General features: G+C 40.9%; 1 long non-coding RNA gene across 1 annotated transcript in view; it reads left to right on the plus strand.

Moving 5' to 3' along the window:
• The first annotated feature begins 236 nt into the window (after positions 1 to 236).
• The window catches only part of LOC130456228 (uncharacterized), a 53450-nt gene continuing 39316 nt past the window's right edge, over positions 237 to 14370 (plus strand). The window contains exon 1 of the long non-coding RNA XR_008914822.1: positions 237 to 275. This is a non-coding gene — a long non-coding RNA (uncharacterized LOC130456228). The remainder of the gene's footprint in view (positions 276 to 14370) is intronic.

Genomic DNA, 14370 nt, shown 5'->3' on the forward strand with positions numbered 1-14370 from the left:
TGTTAAAACTCGGTTTCCCGGGGTGGAGGTGTAACGTTTTACATCTGGGGCCTGCAGCCACCATCTCCACCCCCGCCCCTTTGTGGCCCCTCCCAGGAACTCCGCCTTCCCTGCCCCCCACGGCTTTCGCCTTTGGAACAGTCCACTGTGCAGTTCACTGGCTTGTCCGTTGTCCAATCGGAATCTTTGTTTGGCGTTGCTACGGGGGCGGTTCCTTTTAGAGTCTCTGGGTTTTCCGAGGAGGAAATTTAACTCCCTTTGATACAACTTCTGAGGTAAGTCCTTCAGCCCCTTAGAAAATGATTCCGTCTTCTTCACTATGGGTCTTTTTTGAGCCTGTATCTCTGAGCCTCAGTGCCTCCTGTGGTTCTTTTCCTGAGCAGTAATGTACTTGATTTTGTTGACTTGAACCCTTTCATGACTTTTGCCCTAACTCCCCCCCTCATCCTTCCTGTAAATGAGGCTGGAAGACCCCTTTCTCTTCCGGAGAATGGGTCTGGATGGATTCGTGTTTGCTCCGGTGAGAAAATTCTGGGTGGAGTCGGTCGTCCTGTGCTGTTTCGAGCAACCCTGTCCATTGCGAGGCTGTTTCCCGCATTTCCCCTATCTACGGAGAAGCCATTGATTTCTGTCCCTTTGCTGATCATGGAGGTGTGATTGGTGTTGACCCCTGAGAGTGTCAATAAAATACCGGTTTCCCCCTTGGAATCTCCGGTCAAACGGGAAGTGGAAAAATAGGTTGAGAGGGGTGAATAGAAAAGACAGAGGAAGGAAGGTAAGGAGGGAGGGGGGAGCGGTACACAGAGGGGAGAAAGCAAAGGAAGGAAAAGGCCCTGAGAGAGTATCAAAAAAAAGTGCATTGAAAGAGGAGAACCATCAGGAAATGGGGGGGGGGCGATGTAGTGTGGAGTTGGGAAGGAAAGGTCAGGACAGGGTAGGCTTAGCCGAAGGAGTGAGAAGGGTGACAAAGTGACGGATCAGGGGACAAGAGTGGAGAAAGAAGAGAGAATCAGAAGAGGGTGAAATGAAAGAATGGAAAGACAGTTGAAGAAAAGAGAGAAGGGGAGGAGAAGAGTAGAGGGATGAAGAGATCGAGAAAGCACACAGAGTAGGAAAAGGATAGGAGTTGTAGTCAAAAGGGGAGAGGGGTAGGATGGATCAGAGAAAGGTTGGATGTAGAAGAAGAGGAGAGGGTCTGAACCTTGGAAAGGACAGAGCAGGGAAAGGTAGAGGGGGAAAGAGGAATTGAAGATGGCTAGAGGGAAGAAAAGAGAGTGGGAGAGAAAAGGGCATAAAATATGTGGGATAGTGAACCAAATATGTTCTCTTACCAGTCACCAGAATGTTGAAAATATATAAGTACTCAAAGATCTTTTTGCCTCTGGTCTCAGCAATATAATAACTGAAATCTCTGCCACACTTTGACCTGGCTCTGACACAGAAATAGCTTTGGAGAAGTACACAGAAAATTCTCTTTCAGAACTTTGAACACTGAGCATTCCACTTCATAATAGCTGCAATTGTTCAACAAAGTAGATTCTCTCTGTAGTCAGTAGTTACCCAAGAAGTACAGTTTTAATACAGGGCTAGAAATCGACAAGAAATTGAATATAGAAGTCAGAGAAAATGTCCCCATAAAACTAAGGTAAATTCACCAATTTCTCCTGCGTTGTCAAATATAGTAGTAGTCGTCTCTCGGTAACCGAGGATGACGATTTTCTCTGTGCGTTTTCGTTTATGGTGTGAGATTTAAAATGGTTGAGGTCTTAAACTGTAGTGATTAAAATCGTGGAAGATATAAATGATGATAGATAAAAGAGAGGGTGAGTAAAATTTGACCTCAGAAATATGTTTCACTACAGTATCTTGGGTACAAAATCAAATATAAGGTGGTCGGCAGGGAAATATTCCCAATTATTCAAATACCCATGTCTATTGGGTTTTATAGAGATTTTAATTAACAATACAATGAGTAATCAAAGAAAGAGATAGAGAGTAAGAAAGGAATAAGTATGAAGGGCCTCAAAGCCAGTATGGCCTAGACCTGAGTCTTAAAAGAGAAATCAGACAGTTTTTTATAACTCATCATAAGATCTGTCTAAGTAAGGATTTTTTTTTAAACCCTTACCTTCTGTCTTGGAGTCAATACTGTGTATTAGCTCCAAGGCAGAAGAGTGGTAAGGGCTAGGCAATGGGGTTCAAGTGACTTGCCCAGGGTCACAAGGCTAGGAAGTGGTTGAGGCCAGATTTGAACCTAGGACCTCCCATCTCTAGGCCTGGCTCTCAATCCACTGAGCTACCCAGCTGCCCCCTAAGTAAGGATTCCTAATGACACCAGGCCAAAAGCATCTCAGCTACTTTCACCAGCTCCCTCCTCCATCTGAATGTTTCAGAAGCAGTCTCCTCAGAATGAGTCTCAGGCTTAGTTTAATTGGATTCTATCCTACCTCCTGCATGAGCCTTGGTGTCCTGGAGGGATTCTGTCAGTGCCCTAAAGCATGAAGAAATGAATTAATCTCCTTTATGTACTTCCCATTCCACTTTATTTACCCTTTTGTATTAGATCTAAAAATAGAGCTAACTTAAGGGCTTTTACCACACTCGATGTATGAGTTAAGTAATTTTTCATCGTTCAGTAAGGAGTTTTACAACTTTACCTTCCCCTAAAGTATGTCTACGTATGGGTGAAGTAATTTTAAAGTTTCCAATACATTCCTGCTTAAGTACCTTCATTGTTTAAAATGGGGAATAGCCCTAACCAAATGTCCTAAGGTAGACTCTGAGAAATTTTAAGATTCACAGTGCATACCGGTTGATGAGTGTTTTTTCCTCATTATCGATCATCCCTTTCCTCAGGATGTATTTACCTTCCCTGTCCCTTCTAACCAGGTCTATTTTGACTTTGTCAAATACCGTGACTGCAACTCCTGCCTTCTTTCTATCAGTTGAGGCCCAATAGGTCTTACCCCAACCTTTAATTCTGACACTTGTGAGTCTCTATCCCCCTCAGGTGTGTTTCTCGTAGATACCATATGGTAGGATTCTGAATTCTAATCCACTCTCTTCTTCTTCTACGTTTTATGGGTGAGTTCATCCCATGTACGTTCAAAGTTATGATTGTCACTTTTGAATTTCCTAGCATTTCGAAATCCTTCCCTACTTCTGTCCTTTATCTTTTGCTTTATCCTTTTAATCTCGTGATTTACTTTTAGTCAAGCTCCCTATTCCCCTCCCTTCATATGCTTCCCTTTCTGGCCCTCTTTTTTAATTCCCTTCTTGTTTCTTTAGGGTCTGCTAAGTTCCCTCCCCCCTCTCCTTCCCTCCCTTTTTCACTCCCTCCTCCCTATCTCCCTTAGTTTGCACTTCTTCCTTACCCTGTAGGAGAAGATAGACTTCAAGATCCCATTCTGGGCCCAGGGTCCTTAGGGAGAGCAAAAGAGACGGAGACAGAGACTAGAAATAAGGCAGGGAGGTCATAGAGAGGAAGAGGAAGGCACCAAAAGCAGGGAAAGAGCAATCAAGGGAGAGGAGAGAGGAGTGGATAGAAGGAAAAAGAATCAGAAAGAACAGAGGGTGAGATACAGAGAAAAGCTCACAGAGACAGACAGTGATTGGGAGGGACAGAAACAGAATGAGATGTATTAAAAATGGAGATAGAGGATAGACACAGAGATGATGAGGCAGAGAGGACAAGTGACAGTGAGAAAAAGACACAGATGGGAGGGAGGGAGAGAGAAATGGAGAGGGAGAGAGACACAGTAAACGAAGGGTGTAGGGTTCAGGAAAATCCGCCAAGAATCGAGACCCAGAGACAATGTAAGTAAGCAAAGTATCACCATTTACTGACTGCAGTACTAGGCGCTAGGGCTGCCCCAAAGGAGGATTCCTGCTGGCTTAAGGACTGTAAAATCCATAAAAGTAGGAATTAAGATTTCAGAAGGTTAGCTCAAGGCCTTACTTAAAGTTATATTGAAATGTCGTCCTAACATTTCAGAACGAGGTGTATTTACTAAAGAAGAATGGCATTGCATAGGGCAAGCTATGAAACAAAGTAAAAAGAAAACAGAATATTACCAGCAATTCGGATCACATGGAATCTGGGCAGAATACTGCACAAAATGTGGAGAGTTGAGCTGTTTCTCAGGTTTTGACCCCATATTTCCCTACTTCTACTGACACTTGTATATTACGATTACTCTTTCAACTTTTATGGCTTTAACTGATTCTATCAATTCTTTTCCTAACTTCTCACTGGAGACTGCTACAGAAGCTGTGAGGAAGTCTGACCCTCCCTCACCTTAGAAGGATTCTCTCCATCCTCTCTTCCTCCCACTCCTCCTAAATTACAACCTCCACCTCCACTAAAAACCTCATGCAGGATTGCAATCATCCTAAATCTAGAGAAGAAAGTAGGTACATCAGCTTCTCCAATAGAAATTAGGGATCAATCTGAGAATGCAGAAGAAATTTAGAACAGCACAATAATGTTGCCAGTGCCTAGTTCTGCAATTCATCAATTCATGTCAGAGGATAGTCCTGGAGAAGACCATATTTCAGGATATAGCATTAATTTAAAAGACACCCATTATATCTATCCTCTTTAGATCCTGCTCTAATTCCTGTCATTCTGTTCCTCCTCACCACTATTTCAAAAACTAGTGACCATTTTTTCCCTGAAAGAAGATACTCATTTTACTGGCTGCTGACTCTAGATTACAAACCAGTGCAAAGGAGCAGGAATAATCAGTGTAACCTTCTCAGATCACAATGCAATGAAAACAACAATGAGTAAGGTTACATGGAGAGGCCACTCCAAAATTTACTGGAAATTAAAGAATCTGATTCTCCAAAATTGGTTAAAGTACAAATCACAGAAACAATAATTTCTTTGAAGAAAATGACAATGATCAGACATCCTTTCAAAATCTATGGAATGCAGCCAAAGCAGTTCTCAGGGGGAAATTTATATCCTTGAGTTCATATATTCCCAAGGTAAAGAGGGAAGAGGTCAAGGAATTGGGCTTGCAAATTAAAAAAAAAAACAATACAAAATGAACAAATTAAAAATCCTCAGATGAAAAGTAAATTAGAGATCCTAAAAATCAAAAGAGAAATTAATAAAATTGAAAGTGAAAGTAATATTGATTTAAGAAACAAGACAAAATACTGCTCAACCTCATTAATAAAAGGAAAGAAGGAATCCAATTTGACAATATCCAAGATGAAAAGTGAGACCTCCCCTCTAATGAAGAGGAAAGTAAGGCAATCATTAAAAACCATAATGCCCAATTATATACCAATAAATATGGCAGTCTAGGTGATATGGATGAATATTTATAAAAATAGAACTTGCCTTGAATAACAGACGAAGAAATAGAATATCTAAACAACCCCATCTCAGAAAAATAAATTGAACAAGCCATCAAAGAACTCCCTAAGAAAAAATCCCCATGATCCGATGCATTGACAAATGAATTCTATCAAATATTCAAAGAACAATGAATCCCAATTTTATATAAACTATGTGACAGAATGAGCAAAGGACTTCTACCAAATTCCTATTATGACACAAATATGGTACTGATTCCAAAGTCAGGCAGGAAAAAACTGAAAAAAAAACCCCAACAACTATAGATCAATCTCCTTAATGAACATAGATGCAAAAATCTTAACAAGAATACTAGAGGAGACTTCCGGTTAAGATGGCGGCTTAGAGAAAACTAAAGTTCAGATCTCCGGAAAACCCTTCTCGACCGATCTCAAACTATAAGCTCCTAAGGCGCCGAAATTCAAAACGATCAACAGCACAGACCCTGGGAACCCTCTTCCTGGACCTGGACCCGGATCGAAAGGTACGGCTCCCCTCAAAAGCCAGAACCCGAGATCACTCGGACCTAAGGGGTAGGAGCGCAGAGTCCAAGGCTCCCGGAAGCCGCAGCCCGGCCTGACTCAGAGAGCAGGGTCCTCGGAACAACAACCCTCAGGGCCTTCTATCCAAGTCCCAGTGAAAGTCACTGCCTGGAGCAAGACAGCCTCAAGGGCTGGATCCTGCTATCCAAGTCTCAGTGAAAGTCCCTGCCCTCGGAGCTTGGGGAAGCTGCAGCCCATCCCCCCGCATGCCGACGAAACAGCCTCACGGCCAGCGATTCTGAAGGCAACTTCCGGAAAGCAACGTGGTCCGACCCTTCCATTCCAGTTCCAGTGAGGCATATTCAATTTAACCCAGGGAAAGCTTACAGAACCGACAATCTGCCCAGGACTAAAGCCTCTGAACACCAGACAGAGATAAGAAAAGCTAATCCTCCACTTTCAGAGATGGCAAACTCCACAGAAGCACAGAAGCCCCCAAATACCAAGAAAAATAAGAAGAAAGGGGCGACTTTGGACACATTCTATGGAGCCAAAATACAAAATACAGAGCAGATAGAAGATAATATACAAGAAAATGCTCCAAAACCTTCCAAAGGAAATGGAAACTCTCCACAAACCTATGAAGAATTTGAATCAGAAATGACCAAAAAGATGGAAGCCTTCTGGGAGGAAAAGTTGGAAATAATGCAAAAGAAATTCACGCATCTACAAAACCGGTATGATGAAACTGAAAAGGAAAACCAGGCTTTAAAGGCTAGAATCAGACAGCTGGAAGACAACGATCGTGTAAAAGAGCAAGAATTAATAAAGCAAAGCCAAAATACCAAGAAATTAGAAGAGAACATAAAATATCACACCGACAAGGTGATAGATCTGGAAAATAGAGGGAGAAGGGATAATTTAAGAATAATTGGACTCCCAGAAAAGCCAGAAATAAACACCAAACTGGACATGGTGATACAAGATATAATCAAAGAAAATTGCCCAGAGATTCTAGAACAAGGGGGCAATACAGCCACTGACAGAGTTCACAGAACACCTTCTACACTAAAACCCCAAAAGACAACTCCCAGGAATGTAATTGCCAAATTCCAAAGCTATCAAACAAAAGGAAAATCCTACAGGAAGCCAGAAAAAGACAATTTAGATATAAAGGAATGCCAATCAGGGTCACACAAGACCTTGCAAGTTCTACTCTGAATGATCGTAAGGCATGGAACATGATCTTCAGAAAGGCAAGAGAGCTGGGTCTCCAACCAAGAATCAGCTACCCAGCAAAACTGACTATATACTTCCAAGGGAAAGTATGGGCATTCAACAAAATAGAAGACTTCCAACTTTTTGCAAAGAAAAGACCAGAGCTCAGTGGAAAGTTCGATACTGAAAATCAAAGAGCAAGGAATACCTGAAAAGATAAATATTAAGGTAAGGGGAAAAATGTTATCTTCTTCTTTTACTCAAACTCTCTTCTATAAGGACTACATTTATATCAATCTATGTATACTAATATGTGGGGAAAATGTAATGTATAAATAGGGGGTAAAGAAAGACCAAATAGAATAATCTTTCTCACACAAAGATTCACATGGGAAGGGGAGGGGAAGAAAACTCCTATAAGGAGAGGAAGGGGGGGGTTACTTAAACCTCAATCTCAGGGAAATCAACTCTGAGAGGGAAAAACATCCAGATCCATTGGGATCCTGAATTCTATCTTACCCAACAAGGGTAAGGAGAAGGGAAAACCAAGGGGGGGAGGGGGAGAGGGAGAACAAAAAGGGAGGGAAAGAGAAGGGGGAGGAGAGGGAAGAAAAAGGGAGGGACTAAAAAGGGAAACATCAAGGGAGGGGACAAGGGGGACTGATTCAAAGTAAATCACTGGACTAAAAGGTAGAGCCGAAGAAGAAAAGGTTAGAATTAGGGAAGGCAATCAAAATGCCAGGGAGTCCACAAATGACAATCATAACTTTGAACGTGAATGGGATGAACTCACCCATAAAACGTAGACGAATAGCAGAATGGATTAGAATCCAAAACCCTACCATATGTTGTCTTCAAGAAACACACATGAGGCGGGTTGACACCCACAAGGTCAGAATTAAAGAATGGAGTAAGACCTTCTGGGCCTCAACTGATAGAAAGAAGGCAGGAGTGGCAATCATGATATCTGACAAAGCCAAATCACAAATACACCTGATCAAAAGGGATAGGGAAGGTAAATATATTCTGCTAAAAGGGAGTATAGACAATGAGGAAATATCACTAATCAACATGTATGCACCAAATAATATAGCACCCAAATTTCTAATGGAGAAACTAGGAGAATTGAAGGAAGATATAGACAATAAAACCATACTAGTAGGAGACTTAAACCAACCATTATCAAATTTAGATAAATCAAATAAAAAAATAAATAAGAAAGAGGTAAAAGAAGTGAATGAAATCTTAGAAAAATTAGAATTAATAGACATATGGAGAAAAATAAATAGGGATAAAAAGGAATACACCTTCTTCTCAGCACCACATGGCACATTCACAAAAATTGACCATACATTAGGTCACAGAAACATAGCACACAAATGCAAAAAAAACAGAAATAATGAAAGCAGCATTCTCAGATCACAAGGCAATAAAAATAATGATTAGTAATGGTACATGGAAAACCAAATCTAAAACCAATTGGAAATTAAACAGTATGACACTCCAAAACCGTTTACTTAAAGAAGAAATCATAGAAACAATTAATAATTTCATCGAGGAAAATGACAAAGGTGAAACATCCTTTCAAACCTTTTGGGATGCAGCCAAAGTGGTAATCAGAGGTAAATTCATATCCCTGAATGCTTATATTAACAAACAAGGGAGAGCAGAGATCAATCAATTGGAAATGCAAATGAAAAAACTCAAAAGCGATCAAATTAAAAACCCCCAGCAGAAAACCAAATTAGAAATCCTAAAAATTAAGGGAGAAATTAATAAAATAGAAAGTGATAGAACTATTGATTTAATAAATAAGACAAGAAGCTGGTACTTTGAAAAAACAAACAAAATAGACAAAGTACTGGTCAATCTAATTTAAAAAAGGAAGGAAGAAAAGCAAATTGACAGCATTAAAGATGAAAAGGGGGACAGCACCTCCGATGAAGATGAAATTAAGGCAATCATTAGAAATTACTTTGCCCAATTATATGGCAATAAATACACCAATTTAGGAGAAATGGATGAATATATACAAAAATACAAACTGCCTAGATTAACAGAAGAGGAAATAGAAATCTTAAATAATCCCATATCAGAAATTGAAATCCAACAAGCCATCAAAGAACTTCCTAAGAAAAAATCCCCAGGGCCTGATGGATTCACCAGCGAATTCTATCAAACATTCAGAGAACAGTGAATCCCAATACAAGACAAACTATTTGACATAATAAGCAAAGAGGGAGTTCTACCAAACTCCTTTTACGACACAAACATGGTACTGATTCCAAAACCAGGCAGGTCAAAAACAGAGAAAGAAAATTCTACACCAATCTCCCTAATGAATATAGATGCAAAAATCTTAAATAGGATACTAGCAAAAAGACTCCAGCAAGTGATCAGAAGGATCATTCACCATGATCAAGTAGGATTCATACCAGGGATGCAGGGCTGGTTCAACATTAGGAAAACCATCCACATCATTGACCACATCAACAAGCAAACCAACAAGAACCACATGATTATCTCAATAGACGCAGAAAAAGCCTTTGATAGAATACAACACCCATTCCTATTAAAAACACTAGAAAGCATAGGAATAGAAGGGTCATTCCTAAAAATAATAAACAGTATATATCTAAAACCAACAGCTAATATCATCTGCAATGGGGATAAACAGGATGCATTCCCAATAAGATCAGGAGTGAAACAAGGATGCCCATTATCACCTCTACTATTTGACATTGTACTAGAAACACTAGCAGTAGCAATTAGAGAAGATAAAGGAATTGAAGGCATCAAAATAGGCAAGGAGGAGACCAAGTTATCACTCTTTGCGGATGACATGATGGTCTTCTTAAAGAATCCGAGAAATTCAACCAAAAAGCTAATTGAAATAATCAACAACTTTAGCAAAGTTGCAGGATACAAAATAAACCCACATAAATCATCAGCTTTTCTATATATCTCCAACACAGCTCAGCAGCAAGAACTAGAAAGAGAAATCCCATTCAAAATCTCCTTAGACAAAATAAAATACCTAGGAATCTACCTCCCAAGACAAACACAGGAACTATATGAACACAACTACAAAACACTCGCCACACAACTAAAACTAGACTTGAACAAATGGAAAAACATTAATTGCTCATGGATAGGACGAGCCAATATAATAAAAATGACCATCCTACCCAAACTCATTTATCTATTTAGTGCCATACCCATGGAACTACCAAAATACTTCTTCACTGATTTAGAAAAAAACCATAACAAAGTTCATTTGGAAGAACAAAAGATCAAGGATATCCAGGGAAATAATGAAAAAAAAACACCCATATGATGGGGGCCTTGCAGTCCCTGACCTAAAACTATATTACAAAGCAGCAGTCATCAATACAATTTGGTACTGGCTAAGAAACAGAAAGGAAGATCAGTGGAATAGACTGGGGGAAAGCGACCTCAGCAAGACAGTATACGATAAACCCAAAGATCCCAGCTTTTGGGACAAAAATTCAGTATTCGATAAAAACTGCTGGGAAAATTGGAAGACAGTGTGGGAGAAACTAGGAATAGATCAACACCTCACACCCTACACCAAGATAAATTCAAAATGGGTGAGTGACTTAAACATAAAGAAGGAAACCATAAGTAAATTGGGTAAACACAGAATAGTATACATGTCAGACCTTTGGGAAGGGAAAGGGTTTAAAACCAAGCAAGATATAGAAAGAATCACAAAATGTAAAATAAATAATCTTGACTACATCAAACTAAAAAGCTTTTGTACAAACAAAACCAATAAAACTAAAATCAGAAGGGAAACAACAAATTGGGAAAAAATCTTCATAGAAACCTCTGACAAAGTTTAATTACTGATATTTGTAAGAGCTAAATCAATTGTACAAAAAATCAAGCCATTCTCCAATTGATAAATGGGCAAGGGAAATGGATAGGCAGTTCTCAGATAAAGAAATCAAAACTATTAATAAGCACATGAATAAGTGTTCTAAATCTCTTATAATCAGAGAGATGCAAATCAAAACAACTCTGAGGTATCACCTCACACCTAGCAGATTGGCTAACATAACAGCAAAGGAAAGTAATGAATGCTGGAGGGGATGTGGCAAAGTAGGGACATTAATTCATTGCTGGTGGAGCTGTGAACTAATCCAACCATTCTGGAGGGCAATTTGGAACTATGCCCAAAGGGCAACAAAAGAATATCTACCGTTTGACCCAGCCATAGCACTGCTGGGTCTGTACCCCAAAGAGATAATGGACAAAAAGACTTGTACAAAAATATTCATAGCTGCGCTCTTTGTGGTAGCCCAAAACTGGAAAACGAGGGGATGCCCATCAATTGGGGAATGGCTGAACAAACTGTGGTATATGTTGGTGATGGAATACTATTGTTCTAAAAGGAATAATAAAGTGGAGAAGTTCCATGGAGACTGGAACAACCTCCAGGAAGTGATGCAGAGCGAGAGGAGCAGAACTAGGAGAACATTGTACACAGAGACTAATACACTGTGGTATAATCGAACGTAATGGACTTCTCCTTTAGTGGTGGTGTAATGTCCCTGAACAACTTGCAGGGATCCAGGAGAAAAAAACACCATTCATAAGCAAAGGATAAACTATGGGAGTGGAAACACCGAGAAAAAGCAACTGCCTGAATACAGAGGTTGAGGGGACATGACAGAGGATAGACTCTAAATGAAAACTCTAATGCAAATACTATCAACAAAGCAAAGGGTTCAAATCAAGAAAACATCTAATGCCCAGTGGACTTACGCTTCGGCTATGGGGGGTGGGGGGAAGGAAAAGAAAATGATCTATGACTTTAATGAATAATGCTTGGAAATGATCAAATAAAATATATTTAAAAAAGAATACTAGCAAAAGGTGACCCTAGTTTATAAATCAAATCTTTTTCCTTCTTGAATAGCATATTCCAAGTCTTTGAATCCTTTAATGTAGAAGCTATTAGGTCCTGAGTGAACCTGATTGTAACTCCAGGGTCCTTGAGTGGTTTCCTTCTGGTCCTTGAAGTATTTTCCCTTGACTGGGTATCAATGTGATAAGGAATTACTTCCTAGTAGTTATCAGTTGGGAATTTAATTCTGAAGGCAATCTCTGAATGCTTTTCATTTCAATTTTGTTTTCTTGTTGAAGGATCTATTGGCAGGTATTTTAAATTTTTTTCATAATGAAATTAAAATACTAAATTTAAAAAATAATCTTTATTATGGCCTTCAGGTAATAAAATAATTCTGAGATTTTTTTTCTCATAGATCTATTTTCCAGGTCAGTTGATTTTTTAATATGATATTTGATTGGCCAGAGTCAAGATGGCACCGTCCAGGCAGTAAAAGATAAAAGGTAAGACCTCTGAAAACCCTTCCATACCAATAACAAACAAATGCTCCTAGGGGATTGAAAATCAAACTGAACAACAAGACAGAGCCAAGGAAACCCCCTGCTGGTCTCAATTCAAAAGGTACATCACCCAAAACCTGGAATTCAAGGACATTTGGGTTTATGGTGAAGGCAGAAGGAAGATCCCAGGACCCCCCACCCAGCACCAGAGCGCTAAGCCTCCAGAGGGAGCAGGAATATCTGTGCAGGCAAAGGCACTGGTTTTGAGGGAGTACCTATGGCAGGCTCAGAGCATCAAACTCAGGTGGTGAGGAAGGAGCTGCAGAGGGAGCACAGAGCAAGCACACTGGTCAGAATGGCAGAGACCCCACATATTGCTCCGGCGTTCCTGGAAGTTTTGGCCTCGGGACAGAGCTACTACAACCCAACTGAACTTAATGCCATCCAAAGTCTTCAGAGCTCAGTGAAGCTAAAGGTCCAACACCCCTCCATCACAGACTCCTTCACTTTAATCCAATCAAAAGCCTCCAGAGGTCAGGGCAGCTGAAACTAAAAGCTCAAATGGTAAAAAAATAAATGAGTACTGGCTAAGATACAGAAAAGAGGATTGGTGGGATAGACTTGGGGTAAATGACCTCAGCAAAACAGTCTATGATAAGCCCCAAATTCCCAGCTTTTGGGACCAAAACCCACTATTTGTTAAAACCTGCTGGGAAAATTGGAAGACAGTATGGGAGAGATTAGGTTTGGATCAACATCTCACACCCTACACCGAGATAAACTCAGAATGGGTGAATGACCTGAAAAGAAAGAAGGAAACTCTTTCGAATATTTTCCCACCTTGCTTCCTTAGCCGTCTAAGCAGCCTCCTGTGCACTTCGCGTAATGAATGATCATCTTGACTTCCTGTCAGGATGGCGGCTTAGAGAAAGCTAAAGTTCAGATCTCCAGAAACCCTTCCCTACCGAACTCAAACTATATGTTCCTAGGGCACAGAAATTCAAAAGGAACAAGAGCATAGACCCCGGGAATCCTCCTCTAGGATCTGGATCAAAAGGTCCGGCCCCCCAAAAGCCAGAACCCGAGATCACTCGGACCTAAGGGGTAGGCAGAAGGAAGGTCCCATGACCCATCCCCCCAACCCAGAGCTCTGAGTCCGAGGCAGCAGAGGGAACATCAGAGCCTCAGGGCTGGCTATTCTGAAGACTGCTTCCTGAAAACAACCTGACTCAGACTTCCTGAAAACAACCTGACTCAGACGAGTGGACACCCAACACAGACAGCAGGGAAACAGAGAGAGATGGGGCGTGGGGGGGGGGGTGGAGCTTCTAACCCCCTGGCTGGATCCTTCCATCCAAGTGTCAGGGAAGGTCCATGTCTCAGGGCATACTCAGTTCAACCCAGGGAAAGCTAATCCTCTCAAGAGCCCTCAGAGGTCCTGGAAGCTGCGGCCCCTCCCCCCCTCGGAGTGCTGGCTCTTCCGGCCGGCTAAGGCACAGAAACAAACACCCCGCAGAAAGGGCCAAGCCAGGCTCAGAGCCTGGAAGTAAGGCAACGGAGAAGCATCGATAGGGAACTGAGGAGGGCAGTGACTCGGAAACACCAGCAATTCCTGGCTTCCCCGGGAAGACAGAACAACAACTGCATAGAACAGACAATCAGCCTGGGGCGAAAACCTCTGAACACCAGACAGAGATAAGAAAAGCTAGCCCTCCCCACTCAGATAGAGATGGCAAACTCCACAGAAGCACAAAAGCCCCAAAATTCCAAGAAAAACAGCAAGAAGGGGGCAACTTTGGACACATTTTATGGAGAAGAAATACAAAATACAGAGGAGATAGAAGAGGAAACACAAGCAAATGCTCCGAACCCTTCCAAAGATAATATAAACTCTCCATACACCCATGAAGAATTTGATTCGGAAAG

The sequence above is a fragment of the Monodelphis domestica genome, chromosome Y (genome assembly GCF_027887165.1).
Source record: "Monodelphis domestica isolate mMonDom1 chromosome Y, mMonDom1.pri, whole genome shotgun sequence".
NCBI lineage: Eukaryota > Metazoa > Chordata > Mammalia > Didelphimorphia > Didelphidae > Monodelphis > Monodelphis domestica.